The sequence below is a fragment of the Musca domestica genome, unplaced genomic scaffold, assembly GCF_030504385.1.
Source record: "Musca domestica strain aabys unplaced genomic scaffold, Musca_domestica.polishedcontigs.V.1.1 48, whole genome shotgun sequence".
Classification (NCBI taxonomy): domain Eukaryota; kingdom Metazoa; phylum Arthropoda; class Insecta; order Diptera; family Muscidae; genus Musca; species Musca domestica.
Window position 1 is genome coordinate 5,739,669 of NW_026712340.1, and position 21,844 is coordinate 5,761,512.

A 21,844-nucleotide genomic window follows, 5' to 3' on the forward strand; every position below is an offset into this window, starting at 1 on the left:
CATCAATCATAAATGCACGGAAAGGAATATACATATAAAATTATATATCATATCTAAAGTGTGAGATGAAAAAACTGCAACTAACTTCAGGCTCCTGTAATTTCTAAGCCACTCGTCCGACAGCTGTTAAAATTATTCCAGTGACAGCTCAGTATATTGTTTACAAGCTTACAAAATCATTTTGGTGAGAATTTTCCAGAGAAAGTGTGATTTCTTTATATTTGGCTGGAAAACCACAAGTGGCTATCGTTAGAGCGCTCCAGCATTTAAAATTGAATAAATCTTTTATGTCTCGTACCATCACTCGCTACCGATCGACGTGAAGGAAGTAGACGGACGTCAAGTAAGTGGACGGAAGAAAACAGCAACATCAGCAGAAATGGTTCAAAAAGTAAAGAAGCGACTTAATCGAAACCCGCGTCGCAGTGGCCGAAAAATGGCTCGTGAGCTAAAAATATCGCAATATTCCATTCGGCAAATATTAAAAGCTGAGCTCAAGGTAAAGCTCTTGAAATTCCAAAAAGCGCAAGAACTTACACCGCAACAGGAAGAAAATAGTCTCAAAAGAACTAAAGAATTGCTTCTCTTGGCCGAAAGTGGTGAACTGCCGAATTTGGTTTTCTCTGATAAGAAAAAATTCGTAGTCCAGCAGTTTGTAAACAAACAAAATGATCATGTTTACCTGCCAAAGAGATCTGCTGAAAATATGCACCTTCGGTTGGCCACCAGAACTCAAGCGCCGGCCATTGCGATGGTGTAAGACGATGGTCGCTCTCCGCTCGTATTAATCGAACGTGGCATCAAAATAAATGCCGAATATTATTGCGAAAATATTCTGGAGGGTGAATTAAAGCCTTGGGCACGCAAACATTTTGGCCGCAGTCTTTGGACATTCCAACCGGACTAACTCGGCACCATCGCACTCAGCCTTGAGCACGCAAACACTTGTCCGCAGACCTTGGACATTACAACAGGACTCAGAACCATCGCATTCAGCACGCGCCATCCAAGAATGGTTACAAAATGAGGTTCCGCAGAGCTACAGTCGGGCAGGGAGTAACGGTTTCATGGGCCGTTTGGAGGCCATAATTCGTGCCACAGGTGACCAGTTCGAACAAATCTAAACTTATTCTAAAATTTGATTCTATTTCCAACATTTTTTGCCTTCATTCGATAAAATTAAAAATTATGGCGTTCGACTTTGTTGCAGTTTTTTATTTCACCCTGTATATATCATATATGTACCTAAAAGTCCTTTTAGATCCTTTTTGAAGTCTTCGTTCGATAGTTGGCCTTTTAAAGATCTCCTAAACAAAACAATACCTCCTATCTTCTACCCATACAATGCCCTTTACGATTCCTCCGTGGATACAATACTTTTTAAAGATATTCTAAGACACCAATACGGGTCTTCCAGAAATTAAGTGGAAATCGATTCAGATTAAGATATATCTTCTTTATATCAGTTCCATCCAATTTCAAAGTTCAACCACTCTAAGATCGCAATGCGCATTCCATAAAACTGCATAAGAATAAAACTGCTTAATTTGGTTTGTAGTGGAGCGCATATATGATGCCAGTCAATCCCGTTCGACTTCTGTCCTTTCATAGAGTCCTTAACAAACCTTCAACCCTTTACAATTCTAGCACTTGGAAAACATTTTTTTTCAGTGTCTCACCGGGTTATTATTCTAATCAAACACTTTCGTGTCTTGATGACTAGTTTCATCATAGTAAAGACATCATCTTCCATGGTGCATGGATGCACACTCAGCCTCCTTGCCAGCCTGCCTGGCATCACATTTTACGCAAGAAAAAAACGCCGCCATAGTAAACTTATGTCGGCTGCCCCAACTAATTGACTTCATTTAAGTTTCTTTTTTTTACCCATTCAGTTTCTGTTCTTTGTTTTAAACTGGAACCAAATCTTTTTTCTTCTTCTGCATAAATTTTTCGTTTCCCTACTCCCTTCGCCCTACTCTTGTTGTTGTGCAAATAATTACAAATAATCAAAGATGGGGCGAATAAGAAAGATTGACTTAAATTGCCCGAGGTTATTTGCGGTGCAAAACCGAACTGGGCTGGGCGGGAAACAAGAGGTGTCCGTTTGGTTTGTTTAATAATCCATAATTATTTTTAAAGTGCAAATGATTAATTGAAATCGTGGTCTTAAAATTCAAAAGCTAAAGGAGAGGAAATTGCGACTGACATCTACTTCCGCAGCAATGACGGGCGTAAATAAAAAGGGGGTTTTCTGGGAAAATTCTGAGCAGAGTTTACTGATTATTTAGAAGAAGAAGACGTTATTTTTTTGCGAATCTTAAATCTTTGGTGGAATACTTGATGGTATATGTAGTCTAACGGGGCCGTCAATATATGAAATATAAACGATTCATCAGATATTCCCTGAATTAAATATGAGTCTATTAAAATTGTTAACAACTTTATCGTCTACAATTATTTCAAGTATTATGCTAGGAACACAATTGGAGCGAACGACGAATTTTTTCGCGGCGTATGTTCGTCGTCAAAAATAAAAACCATATGTGTATATGGAAGTGCACACAATCACGGCGCCGGCGAAAATTTCGTCGGTCGCCGCGAACTCAATTAGCTTTATTTCTATTTCATACGCCGGCGAACGGCGACAAAACAGTACAAGGTGGCCATACTTGTACGAATTTTATGTGATTTAGTAAATAAAGTTACTTTTTACTTAAAAAATTGTTATGGTCACTCTACTATCTGTTATTCGTAAAAAACATAAATAATTTGTTTATTTATTTGTGCACTTGCGCCTGAGTGAAGATGGATATCAGTGAATTTATAATAGAGAAGATGGACATAACTGAAATTATAAACAATTATGAGTTCTTGTATAATTTTCATTGTAGTCAACAAATGAGCAAAAAGTAAACAACTTCATCAGCTGTTTTATAATTTCGTCGGTATTGTGTTCCATACGACGAATTTTCGCGGCTCATTTTGTCGCCGCGTAGGGCGAAATTCGTCGTTCGCTCCAATTGTGTTTCTAGCATTACGTTCAGCATTATTAAAACGCCAGCCTTGTGCATACAGAGAGTATATTATATTTCTCAACCGAAATCCGTTTTAGGACATTTGAAATCGAACTAGCTGGGTCGGAGCTCACAAAAAATTTAGAAGGTTCAATTTGGTTCAAACTTGAAATATCGTGACATTTGTGTGAAATATACATCCAGTTCGAAGGTGGCCATCATAAATAACATATTTATATTATTTAAAGAATCAAGTATCAATGCCCGGACTAAATTTTGATATTAAAATCTTGAAATTTTGGGCGAGGATCACTCCTGGTCACTAATGGAGATGGATAGTTGTACCAGAGGGCTTTTTGGAAATTTACACTTAAAGTGTGCGAAAAGTACAAAAATATACTACATTTGGTACCATTTCGTATCATGTGAACGGTTTGACTTAAGAACTTAAGATCTAAAATGGGAATATAGGTTGAGGAGTAGAGTCGATACAAGGAGGTAGTTTTGAAAGTATATGAAAAGTACTAAACCGTACTAAATTTAGTACAATTTGAATTTGGACGAACGGATGAAGCTGGAATCCCGACATTTAAAATTAACATTACTGGGATTGGGATATTACTGCGATCACAGGATTGGGATATGGAGAATGTTTTCGAAATTTATACTAAATTGTACTAAATTTTTAGAAAAGACTTTGTCTACAAAATCACCCTTTATAAATGAGAATTATTTTCGGGTTGCTCATAAAGAGAGTTGTTTACTATCAATAAAATGTTTTTTCAAGTATTTATAAAAGCAATATTCTTAGCACAATGTTTTACTTTTTAGTACAAACTAATTAAAAATTCGTTAATTTGGACAGGGTTAATTATTTTAAAATCTCCCCTTGACTTAAATCCGTTCCAGTAATGTTTTTTAATATGGCCAGGGTCAGCTGGCTGAACTGAAATTCAGTATTTTAATAAGTTTTGACACAGTTTTCAGTACAAATTTTCAAAAAGGACCTTAACTGATGCCTCGCACCTATTGCGTCTAGGATGGTATAGTAAATGAGACATATAGGTCCACGTTGTGGTATGGCCGCCATATAACGGTACCTCACAATATTCGGTATTTTGATGATTTTCGCCTCATTTTTCACGGATTTGTCTAAAAGTTGGTATTTGTTGGTCATAATGGGTTCTACCTCCGGTGGCGAAACATTATATGTATAGGTCCACGTTTTTGTATAGCCCACATATAACCTTTAATTTGCACATTTTTCCACAGATTCCACGATTTAACGATGTCCGCCTGTCTGTCTGTCTGTCTGTTGGAATCACGATACAGCCCACATTATTTGACGTAGAGCGCCAAAATTTAGCAGAGCAATTGGTATTGTGTCTAGGATGGTTGGTATTGAAAATGAGATATATCGGTCCGCGTTCTGGTATAGTCCCCATAAAACGGTACCTCCCGATATTCGGTATTTTGATGATTTATGCCACATTTTTTTACGGATTTGTCTGAAAATTGGTATTTGTAGGTCATAACGTGTCCCTGTACGTGTGGCAAAACATTACATGTATAGGTCCACGTTTTGGTGGCGAAACATTGCATGTATGGGTCCATGATTTGGTATAGCCCCCATATAACGGTACCTCCCGATATTCGGTATTTTGATAGTTTTTGCCACATTTTTTCACGAATTTCACTGAAAATTTGGTAGTTGTAGATCATAATGGGTCCCAGTTCGTGTGGCGAGTCATTGTAATTATAGGTCCACGTTTTGGTATAGCCCCCATATAACGGTACCTCCCGATATTCGGTAATTTGATGATTTTTGCCACATTTTTTCACGTATTTGTCTGAAAATTGGTATTTGTAGGTCATAATGGGTTCTAGCTCCGTTGGCGGAACCTTGCATGTGTAGGTCCACGTTTTGGTATAGCCCCCATATAACGGTACCTCCCGATATTCGGCATTTTAATGGTTTTTCCCCACATTTCTTCTAATGTTTCCTTTACCCTAAGGTGGAGGGTATTAAAAGTTTGGCCCGGCCGAACTTAATGTTGTTTTTTTTACTTGTTTTTCAATCAATAACTTACTTATACTTACTCGTACCTTAAATAATAACAAAATACTCTGATTGACCAATTGGAGCAAATCACTCATTGATAGTCATGCTCATATACATTTATTGTACTTAATTTATACGACAAACATGCACACACACACATCTACAGATGAATAAACAACTGAATATATGGGCCCTTATTCAGGCCTTTTTAGTTGTTAACAAATCTAAATGAAATACTATTACGAATATAATGCAGCTATGTTGAGTTGACTTCAAAGTTGGCATTGCTGCTTCTCTGCACTCGAGTAGTTTTTTTTTTCAACTCAATTACCCCTTCGAGATGTCTAACAAATATACACATGTATTAAATGATTGAAGTGACAAGAAACGAGTGGCGATAGGAGGGCATCATAAGATAAAGACTCAACTAAACAGAGACCACAACATGTTTGTGGCCAGTATCTAAATTCAATAACCAACCCCTATGTGATTAAACAACATTCACACAACTATTCATAGAGTGGCAGATAGTCAATGAAGCGTTACGAGGTCAGGTAGATAATAAACAGTCGAACAATGTATTAATAATGTATTTGCGATAAATATAATTTCACAGTCATGTTTAGCGTTGTGTTCGCGTACATTTTTAAAGGTAAAACTGTTGAAAGAAAGACTTTTTTAATTTCTTTCAGAGAACGGCGGAAATTTCAAAATTGTGTGGGAAAATTAATTCTGAATTATTTCTGCAAAAATTTTTTACATTTGTAAATATCTTTAAAACATAAATAAGTAAAAACGCATTAAGTTCGGCCGGGCCGTAAGGGTAATGAAAACATTTAAAAGCAATAGGATTTTGGGTCCACTTCCATTTGCTAGTGAAGTCGGTTGGTAAAAAGAGCCCACTCTACGTACAAACAAAATAACAACATATAGGGAAGTACTGAAACATGGGGGCTATAACAAAATGTCAACCTATATAGGCAATGATCTGCCACGGGATCTGGAACACATTGAACCCTAAGTACCCAAATTTTAAACAATTCCATTTGAAAATGTTGCTTAAATCATGGGAGCTATAGTTATATGGGGGCTATAAGATAACGTGGACCCATATAAATAATGTTTTGCTAGAGGAGATAGACCCCGTTAAAAACTTTTAATACCGAATTTTTAATAATTATGTTAGAAAAAGTGATCAAAGTACCATGTAAGTTACATGAAGGCTAAAGGAAAATGTGGACCCACATACAAAATATTTTGCCACAAGAGGTAGAAACCATTATAAAATTGATGAACCGAATTATCGACAATTCTCTTTAAAAGTGTGGTTTAAATTCCTAAATTACCGAATGTCGTGGAGTACTTATATGGGAGCTATAAGAAAACATATATGTAAAATGTTCATATACAGGAGGTGGAATCTGTTACAGACTCTAAGTATCGAATTTCCATTTGAAAATATTGCTTAAATCATCCAATACCGAATATCGGGAGGTACTGGATATACGAAACTTGGCCTGCCTATTGACAAAATACACATATATGCAAAATTTTAGACTCCTATCTCAAATCGTTCGAAAGCTTGATTACATGCGACACACACGGTATCATTTAATACGGCCAAAACGTGCCACATCGAAATAACGCTTTTAGACCCTAGGTCCCTTTGGAACATATCCATTTCAGGACATTTGGAATCGATATCCCTCCCGCTGTCCGATATCCGATTTGATCCAAACTTGGTACATTGTAATTGTATTGTCAAACTTAGATCAAGTTCGGAGATGTGCAAATTAGGTCCACTTCTTCTAGTACGTTCCCCACAAAAGGTCAAAATTATCGCAAAAAATAATTTTCCGTATAGAACAAGAAAGGATCATACAATTTTGTACGGATCCCAAGATTTGTGTCAGAACTATGTGAGGTGCGAAAATGGACAATATCAACCTACTAATTGTAACTCTTATAAAGTGATACGAAAAAAGTATCAGATTCCCTTGCAATTTCACACATCCCAAAGGGGTCAACATTTTGAATAACCATTTCCTTCAAATTTCACACATCCCAATATATCTATTAACACAAGATCTGGTGTGAAAATGATAGATAACAGCCCACCCCTGATGGTACTTCCCCCCACAAAGGGTCACAATTTTTAATAATTATATCTCTTACAATTGCGAATGTCACCAACTCCTTTAAAACTTAGTAACCAGATATCTGAAATGAATATAGAATTCACCGGCTCACCCCTTCTGGTATCTCCCGGAAAAAAGTTTTAGATTTTGATTAACAATTATTCGCATAAACTTGGATATAAATGGTTAATTTTCTTTTCATTTTGCTCAACCCAATATGTTTTCCAGTATTAGATCCATTATATCTGGCACCTCACGCACATTTCTAATTTTTTGCAAAAATTATGACATATCTCATATAAAGATATGTCCAAATCTGGCACATTTATATTAGAATTTGGTCAGATACGATATGGACAACATTAGCCCCCTTCTTCGGAACCTCCCCATAAAGAGTCAATAGTTTGGATAATCATAACACAAGTCAATCGAATAGTGGCTAAGGTATAAATCTGTCGACAGATACTTTTTAACTTGTTTTTGGCCATTTAATAATTTGGTATGTCAAACTGTCACAAGTTTTGGGTGAAGATGCTTTCTAACCCTTTCACTAAAATATTTTTTTAAAAATATATTAATGTACTGTTACCATTGACCCTCAATAGAACAATCTTAAATTTTTTACCCAAAATGTTTAAAATAACTTCTGGGGAGAATATCCCAGGCAAAAAACAAGGGAACTAATGAGGATTGGTGGCTCTCTCCGAAACCTAGGTATTCCCTGTCTTACCCCCTGGTAAACATTACCATCGTTCTCCACTAATAAACAAATGTTGTTTTATAAAAACAACAATAATGGGGTTAAGCCTGACGATTTTTGCAACAACAAAATTTTGGGCAATCGTAAATGAAAACAAAATGTCTGAACCATATCAGCATCTGAATGTAGTTTTATACACCAAAGCATTGTTTCCATTAAAAAAAAATTCTTCGACTTTTGAATTTCACAACTTTTAGTATGGAATGCATAATATTTGAGATTTTTGTAGCCACTTGAAACGATTTCATAAAAGAAAATTTAATATATGTAAAAAAAAACAACAATATTTTCTTTTTGAAATATTTTTTCTATAAACATATAATTAATCTTTTAAAAGAAAATTATTAATTATTGAGAAAGTTTAAAAATAAAAAATATGTATATTGTTTTTGCATAAGTTTCAAAAACTACCGCATCCTTTTCATGAACAGTCCTTACATTTTCAAATACGACTCAATTGATAATCCGCATGTGAATAGTTGTTGTATTTCTTTATATGATTCACTCATTTCAAGCCCCTTTTCTGCATGTTAAAATTCCCAACAAGTCTCGGTCTTTAACTCATTCATTTGGCGGTTTCTCAATGCTCTATCTCTACAATTTCCCCTTTGGAAATGCACTCAATAGAGCGAAATATCCTCTGACAGCTAAGACAACTGTTGATTTTGTTAAATATGTATGAGTAAAAGAGAACAGCGTTCATATTGTCCACATAAGATGTTTTAGTTGGCTCTCCCATTTGTTAATGTCATATTACTTGTGTGGCCCTGTCCACCTCTCCACTAGACGAACAAAACATCACTTCATACCCCTTTGTCTAAGGCTCTGTGATGGGCGCTCTCCCAATCACAACTAAAACAGGCATCAATGGAAGCGCCAAGCAACAGGAGCGCCATGAGTACAAAGCAACATATAATTCTAAAAACCTCAAGCAAACCTCAAAATATACAAACATTACCATAACTTAATAAATACCTTAAGAAAATGGCAATTACGACAATAAAAGTGTTGCCAGATGTTTATTAAATATAATTCAATAAAATATCTTTTAAAGTGCATTAATCTATGTATATAACAAATATTTTCCTTTTCCCATTTCAGGTATGATTCGAAATTTTCAGATAAATAATAAAAAGGTAGGTCCACTCCAGTGTTATTAGATATTTTTCTAATATATCGCCAAATCAAATGTGAGAAATCGCCTAACCAAAAATTACTCTAGTTTATTCTAAAAATTATACCACATTTGTATTTCTTTAAATATAATTTATAATTCAATTATTAGAGGGAAATTTATATTTACTATAAACTAATTAGGTGCAAGTATATCAAATTCGGTGAAAATCGGTTTATTTAAAGCTATGGTACCCATATAGATTGTTCATCCAATTTTTTTTTTTAAATTAGTCCTCCACAACCGTAATATGCACTCCGTAACAACGATGTTTGGGGGAAAATATCATATACAGCTCAGAAATACCTTCGACAAATTTTATCGAGATCGGTTCAGATTTGGATATAGCTCCCATATATGTCTTTATCCGATTTCAAGTTAATTGTGCCCCAAATGGGTAATACAAGCCCGAATTGAAAAGGAACAAATGCCTAAACAAATTCTGTAAAACTCGATTCAGAGAAGGATATTCCTCTCATATATTAGTTCCCTTGGACTTTATAACTTTAATCATAGTTGTATTTGTTATGTGAAGAACAAAGGCCTAAAATGGTAAAGACTAAACAAAATGCCTTGTGAACAAATTGTTTGTATCTATACTATATAAAATAACAGTAATGACAAATAAAAGATTGAATAATCCAAAAAATTGGTTTCAAAATTATGTTCCATACTATGGAGGGTATATTAATTTTGTCATTCCGATTGTAACTCCTCGAAACACTCATGTCAGACCCAACAAAGTATATATATTTTTGATCAGCGTAAAATTCTAAGACGATTTAGCCATGTCCGTCTATCTGTCTGTGTGTCTGTCTGTCTGTCCGTCTGTTGTAATCACGCTATCTTTCGAACAAATTGAGATAGAAGGCTAAAATTTTGGACACATGTATATTTTGCCAGTAGGCAGGTTAAGTTCGTAAATGGGCCATGTAGGTCCAAGTTATCATATAGCCCCCATATAACGGTACCTCCCGATATTCGGTATTTTGATGATTTTAGCGACATTATTCACCGGAATTGCTTCGAATTTGGCATTTGAAGTTCGTAATGGATACTACAGCCTAAGACCGAAAATTATCTGTGCAGGTTCACGTCTTCGTATAGCCCCCATATAACGGTACCCCCCCGATATTCGGTATTTTGATGATTTTAGCAACATTATTTACCGGAATCGTTTTAAATTTGGTATTTGAAGTTCGTAATGGATACTACATCCTAAGTCAAAAAATTAACCATGTAGGTCCACGTCTTCATATAGGACCCATATAACGGTACCCCCCGATATTCGGTATTTTGATGATTTTAGCGACATTATTTAACGGAATCTTTCCAAATTTGGTATTTGAAGTTCGTAATAGATAGTGCAGCATAAAACAGATAATAAGCCATGTAGGTCCACGTCTTCGTATAGCCCCCATATACCATACCCCCGATATTCGGTATTTTGATGATTTTAGCGACATTATTTACCGGAATTGTTTCAAATTTCGCATGTGAAGTTCGTAATAGATACTTCATCCCATGCCAGAAAATTGTCTGTGCAGGTCCACGTCTTCGTATAGCCCCCATATAACAGTACCCCCTATATTCGGTATTTTGATGATTTTAGCTACATTATAAACAGATTTTTCTTCAAGTTTCGCCTTTAAATATTGTAATAACTTATGACAAAAGTTGCCTATGAAGGTCCACGTCGTCGAATAGGCATTCGGTATTTTTAAGATTTTAACAGAATTTTTAACGGATTTTATTATTATTATTATTTTTTTTTTTTTGGAAATTGCCAAATTTGTGCCAAGTGGTGGAGGGTATTAAAAGGTCGGTCCGGCCGAACTTACAGCTTTTTTACTTGTTTTTGTTTTCTGTTTTGTTCATATTGTTTGAATTGTTTCTCTTTGTCGTAAATGTTTTGAGTTGGCCTGAAAGAATTACGTTATTATTTATTTTAAGTGATTGATTGCTCGCGAAATGATTGATTACTCGCGAAAAGGCATTCCAAAACCACAAATTGCATCTTAATCCGCAACCTTGTTTTGGAAGAATTCACAATGGAAAATGCCCTTCCCAAGCAGGCATAACTAGTTCAAATAACTACCGTATTCAGAACAGCTAGTGATAATTCTTTAAAGTGGTGTGTATCTGCCGTATCACGGTAATCATAAACTTTCGGCTAAAAATCGCGTAAATTTGTTGGAATTTCATTGTTAAAATATTGATTCCAATTTATAAATTGTAATTCCGCTGCTGAGTTTTATACACATCTAATAAAATGCTTAGATCCATACACTTATTTATGATTTCTTGGACAACCACAAATTTAGTTTGTGATAATTGAGTGCCACATTATAAAACTGATAATGGTGCATAAACCCTGAAAACATTAATATTTTCCGAAAATCTTTTTATCTTCTCTTTAAAAAGGTATATTTTTTCTGCATCCATTTCCATCTTGCATAGTTCGTCTAGAGGCAGAAAACAATTGGATTTGTCAATGACAGTGCTTAGTTCATCTATCTTCATTTTTCACATTTTGCCCTTTATCTAAAACTGGAGGTTTAAAAAATTTTGATACAAGGCGTAGAAAAAAATTTTTCGTGAATATTTCCTACATCCATGTTGTCAGATTTAAATTTCAAGTTTAAATGATTCATTTCATATATTATAGTGCTTGCAAATATTAAAAAAAATCTGTTTTTATTTTTATTGAAGAATTAATTATAAATATTTTGGGCCGTTATGTCCTTTTCGTAGGAAGATATTATTGAGCAATCGTACTTCAGCTGTACTCACTACTCCAAAATCTAAAATTGTGCTATCATTCCAGCGTCATGCTCCGAATGTTCAATCCTACCTTTTTATACCCTCAGCCATATGGCTAGAGTGGTTATATATAATTTGATACGGCCAAAACGTGCCTCATCGGAATAACGGTTCTGGTCCAAACTTAGTAAATCGAAATTTTATTATCAAACTTACATCGAGTTAGGAGGCAATGAGAGCCACTCATATTCAAAATTTTGATTCTTTGTAGGGGAGGTACCAGAAAGAATGTTCCGATCTCTATAACAGATCTTGTGTTGGTAGAAATATTAATATATGCCAAGTCCGAAAGTTAATTTCGCGTTTTATGAGCACCATGGGTATTCAAAAATTTGACCCTTTATGGGGGAGGTATCACAGGGAATGGACCGATACATCCCATCTACATAGCACATCTTATGTTAGTAGAAATAATGGGATGTGTGAAATATGAAGAGAACCGGATACTTATTTCGAATTTTACGATCGTTTTCATTATTCAAAATTTGTACCCTTTGTGAGGGTATCTTCACACCAGACCTTGGATCAATAAAAATATTGTGATGAGTGAAATATTTTTTTACATTTACGGATTTTACAATCGTTTTGGTTATTCAAAATGTTGACCCTTTGTGAAGGAGGTACAACGATGAATAGTTCGACCTCTACCATCTTTATAACAGATCTTGTGTTGATAGAAATATTAACATGTACCAAGTCTGAATGCAATCTGATGTTAATTTCGCGACCTTGGGTTAGTGAAAATATTGTAATGTGTGTAATTTGAAGACAATCGGAGTTAAAATTATTCAAAATTTTGACCCTTTGTGGGGGAGGTACTTGATTGAGTGGACCGACGTTGTCCATTTTCTCACTTGACCTTGCACTGATGCAAATATTAGGAGTTTAATCGGATTATCCTTTCACTTTCTGTGAAGCAAAATATATATATTTTTTTTTTTTTTGAAAAATTAGACTTTTTGTGGGGGAGGTACCAAAAGGAGTTTACCGATATTGCCCATCTCCGAACTCGATAATATTACAATGTATTTTGGACCAAATCGGATACTCGCTTCGAGAGTTATAGTGTGCTCCAGCCAGACGGACAGACATCGGCCGGACGCACACTGCTAGATCGATGGTAAGAGTTCCCTGCCCTTGTGGGGCACTTAAGTTACATTTAACATATCTGCATAGATTAAAAGCTAGGCGAGTTCACACATACTGTATTTTGGAGAGGCAATAGTCCAGATAACTAATACATCCACTTTGATTTGAAGTCTTTAGTTGAGTATGGAATCCCAATTATTCCCTTACACACTGGCAACGCCACAATCATCCATTCATTTGTTGGTTCATTTGACTCGCACTTCATTGTTGTTGTTGTTGGTGCTGATTTTGTGGCGCGCGTGTGTTGTTTTTGGTTTGTTGTTGCATGAGAATGAATCTCAGAATGTAGTGGTATTGGTGTATTTCCACTTCTCCTTCAGTATCTGTGTGTGAGGAGATTAGCTATCGTTGGTGTCCGAGCGCAAACGACCCACCATCATCGCTCACTCGCTCGATTGCTTGCTGGCTTGCTTGCCAGCCTAGCTCGACGACTCAATGTTCAATGTGCGCCTGCTACTCATTTTCAGTCCGGTTTTGGATTTGTCAACGATCGCAGCCAGGCTGTCCAACCAGAAAATTTAAACTGTTTGTTGTGTGTCGTGGTTTTACGCTCGTCGTTCCCTAGCAGGCTGCCTTGTCGGTTGCGTTTATTTGTTCGGCGATTTTTGTTGTCAACAGTTATCTTGCTCTGACGGTTGGTTTTTCACGCAGTCACTCTGTCAGCCATTCCCTTGCGAAGAAAACTCAAGTTTTAACAGAACGCCGATTTTTACCGCCGTTTGTTGCATTGCGCGATAGATAACAGCTACAACGTTTCCGAGTGGTGTGTGCAATTTTATTTTCGAATATCACCTACCGACGGCCAATGTTTTTGTTTTGATATTTCCAAGATTATCCCAGTGTGGTTTAAAATAAATCTATTTGAATTTCTGAATTGGTAACGAATTTGAAAACCCACCAAGTGTTCGGAGTTGTTTTTATTTTTCGATTATCAAGGCTTGACAACAGAATTGTGCAGTGGTGTATTCGGAGTGGACTTTGAATATTTTTGCATTTCTTTGCCATCCACCCGTATGATAAAGAAAATTGAATAAAAAAGGTGACAACGAAGAAGAAGAAGCATAAATTATTTAAATTGAAATAATTATTAATGCATATGTGACACATCTTTGGCGAAAATATATTTCAACGTGCAGATACGACATACATACCTATTACCTATCCGATAATTCTTATTTTGAAATTACTGAAAAAAAAAGAGAATTGAAAACATTCAGCCCTGCTCTGCCAATGTGATAAGAAATTAAACGTAATTAAATTTGTGGAAAAAGAACAACAACAACAACAGCAATATAAAAATTTACGATTACGATCGATTGAAGACAAACACATCGATCCAACAAAAAACAACTACAGCCAGCTAGCCAACAAGTAAGACTTTAAATTAATTTACTTGGATTTTTTAGATTTTATTTACGACAGCAAATGTATATGTTCTCGGAATTTCGCAACGTAATATTGAATAACACAATGTTTAAAACTATTTTTATTTTCAATGTCAAAATAGTTTGGCCATTTGCGAACAATCTGCAAATCGCTGAAATGATTTGTTATAAAAATGAATAAATTTATAATATTGATGTACCTATATTTGAAGCATTCGGACCCAATCAAAACGGTCTTTCAATGTTTAAATCTTATATACTTTAATTGTGATTGGTTACATTAATACCATACCGAAGTCGACTAAATTAAGACAGCGATCCTTAATCAGTAATTCGAAGGAATTTTTACGATCGTTCTACCTCCCACTGTGAAAAATATTAACAGGTACAGTTTAGAAAATATTAACAGGTACAGGGTGAGATGAAAAACTGCAACAAAGTCAGACGCCACAACTTTTACATTTTTTGAAATTTTATTGAATTAAAGCAAAATATGTCGGAAACAGCATTTAATTTTAGAGTAAGTTTAGATTTGTTCGAATTGGTCTACTTTGGCACGAATTATGGCCTTCAAACGGCCAATGAAACCATCACACGTTCCCGAATGTTGCTCTGCGGTATTTTGGCCCATTTCCGGCGAAGCGCTTGCTTGAGGTGATCGACACTTTGGTATTTTTTAGTGCCAACCTTGCTTTCCGAAATATTCCAGACACAATAGTCCAACGGATTGGTATCCTGAGATATTGGTGGCCATTGTGCACTGGAAATGGAGCGAGGAACCTCATTTTGTAACCATGGCGATGGTGCTGAGACCTGTTGGAAAGTCCAAGGTCTGCGGCCAAAATGTTTGCATGCCCAAGGCTTTAATACACCCTCCAGAATATTTTCGCGATAATATTCGGCATTTATTCTGATGCCACGGGCGATTAATACGAGCGGAGAGCGACCATCGGCTGTTATGACGGCCCACACCATCACCATGGCCGGCGCTTGAGTTCTGGTGGCCAACCGAAGGTGCACATTTTCAACTGACCTCTTTGGCATGTAAACACGATCATTTTGTTTGTTAACAAACTACTGGACAACGAATGTTTTCTCATCGGAGAAAACCAAATTCGGCAGTTCATTACATACGGCCAAGCGAAACAACTCCTTAGCTCATTTGAGTCTATTTTCTTACTGTTGCGGCGTAAGTTCTTGCCCTTTTTGGAATTTTAATGGCTTTGTCCCGAGCTCATTTTTCAATATTTGCCGAATGGGATATTGCGATATGTTCAGCTCACGAGCCATTTTTCGGCCACTACGACGCGGGTTTGGATCAAGTCGCTTCTTTACTTTTCGAACCATTTCAGCTGATGTTGCTGTTTGCTACCAGTATCACGGTAACGAGCGATGATACGAGACAACAGAAAACATTTATTCACATTTAAATGCTGGAGTGCTCTAACGATAGCCACTTGTGGGTTTCCAGCCAAATATAAAGATATTACACTAACGCGCTTAAATTCCATCACGAATAACTTTTTTCTGGGAAATAGCATCTAATGGCTTTCAAACGTATCAGATATAGTCGATCAAAGTATTCCGATTTTGTACTTCATCTTATGCACATAAAATATTGGTATGGGTAAAATTACTAGAAAATCGAACATTTTTATCCAATTTTATGCAAAACCATAAATCCATACTCATCTCAGGTTTCTGCTTAAGAGAAATTTCAGATGTAGCACGTTGTAAAAAATCGCTGACTTATTTCGCTAGTTATGACAAATAAAAATATTGATCCTTTATGGTTAAGTTACCAGAAGGGGTTCGCAGATGTGTATTATCTTCACAAGGGATCTTGTGTTACCAAAAATGTTTGCATGTGTGAAATTTTAAGAGAGTTGGATGATTATTAATCTTGAATTATATGTGTGGAGCTACCAGGAGAAATTATCCGATCTCTACCATCTTTATAACTGATCTGGTGTTGTTGGAAACATTGAGATGTAGCAAATCTGAATGGAATTGGATATTAATTTCGCGTTTTATGAGCTTCATGTTCATGTTTATTCAAAATTTTGACCCTTTGTGGAGAGGTATCAGAAGGAATGGACAGATATATTCCATCTTCATAGTTAGACTTTGAGTTAATTAAAATATTGTGATATGTGTAATTTGAAGACAATCGGACTCTTACATCACATTTTATAAGAGCTATAATTATTCAAAATTTTGACCCTTTGTAGGGAAGTACTTTATGGAGTGGACCTATATTGTCCATTTCGCACCTAACCTAGCAGTAATACAAATATTAGGGAGGGTATTAAAAGTTCGGGCCGCCCGAACTTAGCTGTTTTTTTATACCCTCCACCTTGGAAAGGAGGGTATATTAACTTTGTCATTCCGTTTGTAACATCCTTAAATATTCGCCGTAGACCCCATAAAGTATATATATTCATAATCAGCATAAAATTCTAAGTCGGTTTAACGGTGTCCGTCTGTCTGTCTGTTGAAATCTCGATACAGCCCACATTATTTGACGTAGAGCGCCAAAATTTAGCAGAGCTATTTGTATTGTGTCTAGGATGGTTGGTATTGTGCGTGTGGCAATAAAGGTAACTCCCGATATTCGGTATTTTAATTTGTTTGCCACATTTTTTCACGGATTAGTCTAAAAATTGGTATTTGTTGGTTATAATGGGTTCCAGCTCCGGTGGCGAAACATTGCATGTATGGGTCCATGATTTGGTGTAGCCCCCATATAACTCCCAATATTCGGTATTTTGATGGTTTTTGCCACATTTTTTCACTGATTTGTCTAAAAACTGGTATTTGTGGGTCATAATGGGTTCCAGTTCGTGTGGCGGAACATTGTATGTATAGGTCCACGTTTTGATATAGTCCCTATATAACCCAATATTCAGTATTTTGATGATTTTTGACACATTTTTTCAAGAATTACTCTGAAAATTGGTAGTTGTAGATCATAATGGGTCCCAGTTCGTGTGGCGAGTCATTGTAATTATAGGTCCACGTTTGGGTATAGCCCCATATAACGGTACCTCCCGACATTCGGTAATTTGATGATTTTTGCCACACTTTTTCACGGATTTGTCTGAAAATTTGTATTTGTAGTCATAATGGGTTCTAGCTCCGTTGGCGAAACATTGTATGTATAGGTCCATGATTTGATATAGCCCCCATATAACGGTACCTGCCGATATTCGGTATTTTGATGGTTTTTGCCACATTTCTTCTAATGTTTCCTTTACCCTAAGTTGGAGGGTATTAAAAGTTCGGGCCGCCCGAACTTAACTGCTTTTTTACTTATTTTATTTGTATCGACTACTGTTACAAAACCTCAAACTGCCTCATCTTGCAATTATAAGTCGTAAAAAAAACATTCCATTTTCTTATAATCCCCGCAATATATGTAACCTATTTTTCCTTCCATCTTTATTTTCATATTTCTTTTTTTCTACTTTGGCGGACAGCTTATGTCTGTGCCTCAATTATTTTCATAAATCGATTTATAATGTGTCATATTTCCCGCTCTTTCTGCCTTCCCGCGCTTCTTACATAATTAATGTAAACACCAACTTCTTTGGACTGATAAGAAGCGTCGTTCTTTCACAAATTTTCCATTTTATTTAAATTCAAATCTCAAGTGGTTTTGTGTTGAAGCCGTAAAATACATATTTCACAGATGATGATGATGATGCAAACATGCAACTGCATTGGACGATCACTGCTCAACGTGTTAACCCATAAAGGGAAATCTTCTTATCAGCAACTCAACATCGTTGCAACTCAAAATTATCGATGCAGTAGTTCAACATTTCTATTGGCATCTCCAAAATAAAATAAAAAAATTATGAGATAATTTTTGTTGTTCATTGTTTGTCGTGGACAAAAAAAAACTGAAGAAATATGGCTACTATAATCGAATATAGACATAGATTACCAGTGGATTCAGAATGTTAATACACAATGTTTAGCATTCTGAATGTAATTCTGATAGAGTTAGATAAAGATGTATTTAGTGATCATTTTTTCGACAAATCGGATCCCCATTATGTTTTTATACCCTCAGCCATATAGGGAGGGTATACATCATTTGATACGGCCAAAACGAGTCTCATCGTAAAAACGATTTTAGACAATAAGTCTCATTGGATGAATTCCGTTTCAGGGCATTTGGAGTCGATCTAGCGATGTCCGCCCGCTGCTGCGCACGATAACACTCGAAGTGAGTATCCGATTTGGCCCAAACCTGGTACATTGCAATTATTCTTGATCAGCATAACATTCTAAGATGATTTAGCACTTCCCATCCGTCTGACTGTCTGTTGTAATCACGTTAGGGTCAAAACGAATTAAAAGTTCGAAATCGGTATATATCGTATAGCCCCCATATAACGGTACCCCCCGATATTCGCTATTTTGACGATCGTAGCCAAATTTTTCAATGGAGTTGTTTGAAATTCTAGACAAGAAGTTCTTTGTGAGTACTTTACTCCCTGGAAGAAAATTGTTTATATAGGTCCAGGATATCGAATAGCCCCCATACAATGGTACTCCCCGATATTTGCTAATTTAATGATATTATTTACATTATATTGTTTTAAATTTCGTATTTAAAGATCGTAATGGGTACTGCAATCTATGACAAAAATTGCGCGTATAGCCCCCATATAATGGTACCTCCCGATATTCGGTATTTGGATGATTTTAGGGACATTATTCACTGGAATTGTTTCAAATTTCGTATTTGAAGTTCGAAATGGGTACTACAAGCTATAACAGAAAATTGTGTATGTAGACCACATATAACGGCACCACATATAAGGTCCGCAATATCGTATATTCCCCATATAACGATACCTCCCGATATTCGGTATTTTCATGATTTTGGCGACATTATTATTCGGAATTGTTTCAAATTTCGTATTTCTGATTGGTAATGGAAACTACTGCTTATGACAAAATTGTATATGCAGGACCACGTTTTGGTATAGCTCCAATATAAAGGTTTTTCTTTGAGCGGTATTTTTCGACAGATTTTTTTGTACATTTTTCAAGCTCGTTAAAAATAATGGAGGGTATTAACATGTAGCATATTTTTTACTTGTTGCAGATGTAAGATGGAAAAACAACAGTTTTTTCCCGATCCCTCTACAAGCTGCAACTTTAGACCAGGACTGGGTAGGAGGATATCATTTTTGATTCTTATCGGGTGAAATGAAAAATACAAAAATTTACATACTGCCGTGAATATTTTTAGTGTTGAATATCAGTTCACTGCAAAATGGCAAATGCATGAAAAGAGCAATTTCAACCTGACAAATACATAAAAAATAGCAAATACATGAAAGAGCACTTTCAACGTTAATATTGAAGCCGATCTACAAGCTGCAACTTTAGACTAATACGCTCATCGGAGAACTTCAAAACTAAAGATTTTGAAGATTTTTAGTGAAAAAGATAAAGAAAAAAACTTAAATATGAATAAAGTGTTGTCGAACTGTTGCAGCTGAACAGTTAGTACAATGTATGGAATTTTAAAAATATGCCGATGTTCCAGCCAAATCATTGTGATGTAAGTTTCACCATTTTGAAGTATTTTAGATGAAATGGGTCCCCATATTTTTGATCTCGTTCTCGTTTTTGATTCTCGTTTGATAAAAAAATATTGCGATGTACCTGGGCTGAGCTGAGCCGATACATCTTTAGAGCGTTAACACACGCAATATCCGGTCAGACAGACGAATGGAAATCTCTAGATCGAAATCGAATTTTTCCAAAACGGATTTTACTATAAATCTCAGAATAAACCATATATCTAGACACAATAATTGTTATGAAACATAATTATAAATTTTAATTATAATTTTTTTTAATTATAAATTTTTGTATTAAAAATGAAAATTATGTGTTTGCTTTTTTTATTGTTAATGTAGAGCGACGCCAATATTTTGAGACATATTCCGCAACATTAATTATAGAGCTTAAATGGCGAGCTTTGGTTTACTTCAAGAATCATTGGCATAATAAGTCGACCATGTCGGTACACTTTTTGCCATCGTCCCTATATAAGGATAAACTTCGCTTTCAAGTATATTTTAAGTTTTCGTACCATTCTTGTTTAAAGATATGCCCTGATTTTTATACTCTACACCACATATTGGTAAGAGTATTATGTCTATGTGCATTTGTTTTTAACATGGAGAAGGAAGCGAAATAGACCCATATTTACTTTTAAGGATCTTCATAGAATCACTTTCTGAGTCGATTTATCTCAGTTCATCTGTCCATGTATTTTTGTGAACAAAATTTATTACCGGATTGAGATGAAACTTTCAAAACAATTTTTGTTTGGCCCAGGGACAAACCCTATTGAAATTGTTGAGAATCGGTTCAAATTCAGTCTAGTATCAAGTACATCAAATTTGGTGAAAATCGGTTCAGATATAGCTCTAGCTCCCATTTAAATGTTTCATCCGATTTGGTGTCAAAGTCCCTCACATGCGTAATGTGCACTCCACAACAATTATATTTGATACCGGAAAATTTTATCGAGATTGGTTCAGATTTTTATATACCTTCTATATACATCTTTATCTGATTTTACGGTTAATGGCCAACAAATATGTATATTAGCGCAAATTGGATAGATTTTCAACCGAATTTTTCCATTTGGTGAAACACGATTCTTATCGAAATCATATAATAGCCTTCGAAAAATTTGTTGAAAATCTATTCAGAGTTGGATATAGTACACAGGTTGTCACTACTCTAATGCCATGATACGCAATTAATTAAGGTTCATAGTTGGTATGATCTAATTCACATAAATCCCCAAATAATTTTTTATGTTACGGGAGCTCTGCTATATCCGCATAGTAATGTCGGGTATCATATAGTCGGCCCCACCCGACTTTTAACCTTTCATTAATGGTTTATGTTGAGGATTTTGGTCATACTTTCCCTCTATTTCCATTAGATAATTTTGATTATAGTTTTAAAAAAAGAATTATTTCTTTAATGACAAATTCATAATTTTTTTTTTTTGAAAAATAATATATTTTCACAAAAAAAAAATTATGTAAAGTTGTTCTAATTATAAATAAATGTATAGGCTCCAATCAATATTTTTCAAGTCAATAATGAAAAAATATCTGTGGGGATAAGCTGTTTAAGCAAAGATACAGCCCATCGACATTTTGCCCGGGTTCAGAAATGTTTAATGAAGAGAAAGAGAGGGGGAGAGAGAGTGAGTGATAGGAAATTACATTTAACTCGTTATAAACAAATTATTTATTATTATAAAAATATATTGATAAAGGCACAA

General features: G+C 35.4%; 1 protein-coding gene across 3 annotated transcripts in view; it reads left to right on the plus strand.

Annotated features, from left to right (window-relative positions):
• The window catches only part of LOC131800396 (protein N-terminal asparagine amidohydrolase-like), a 137,578-nt gene that overhangs the window by 34,535 nt on the left and 81,199 nt on the right, over nucleotides 1-21,844 (plus strand). Inside the window, exon 1 of one of the 3 annotated variants that reach the window (XM_059127822.1) lies at nucleotides 13,577-14,494. The exons of 1 other annotated variant lie outside the window; for it this stretch is intronic. The gene's annotated coding sequence lies outside the window, so the exon portion shown is untranslated. Of the gene's footprint in view, nucleotides 1-13,576; nucleotides 14,495-21,844 lie in introns of those variants that run through there. One more of the 3 variants, XM_059127824.1, reaches the window with a different exon arrangement.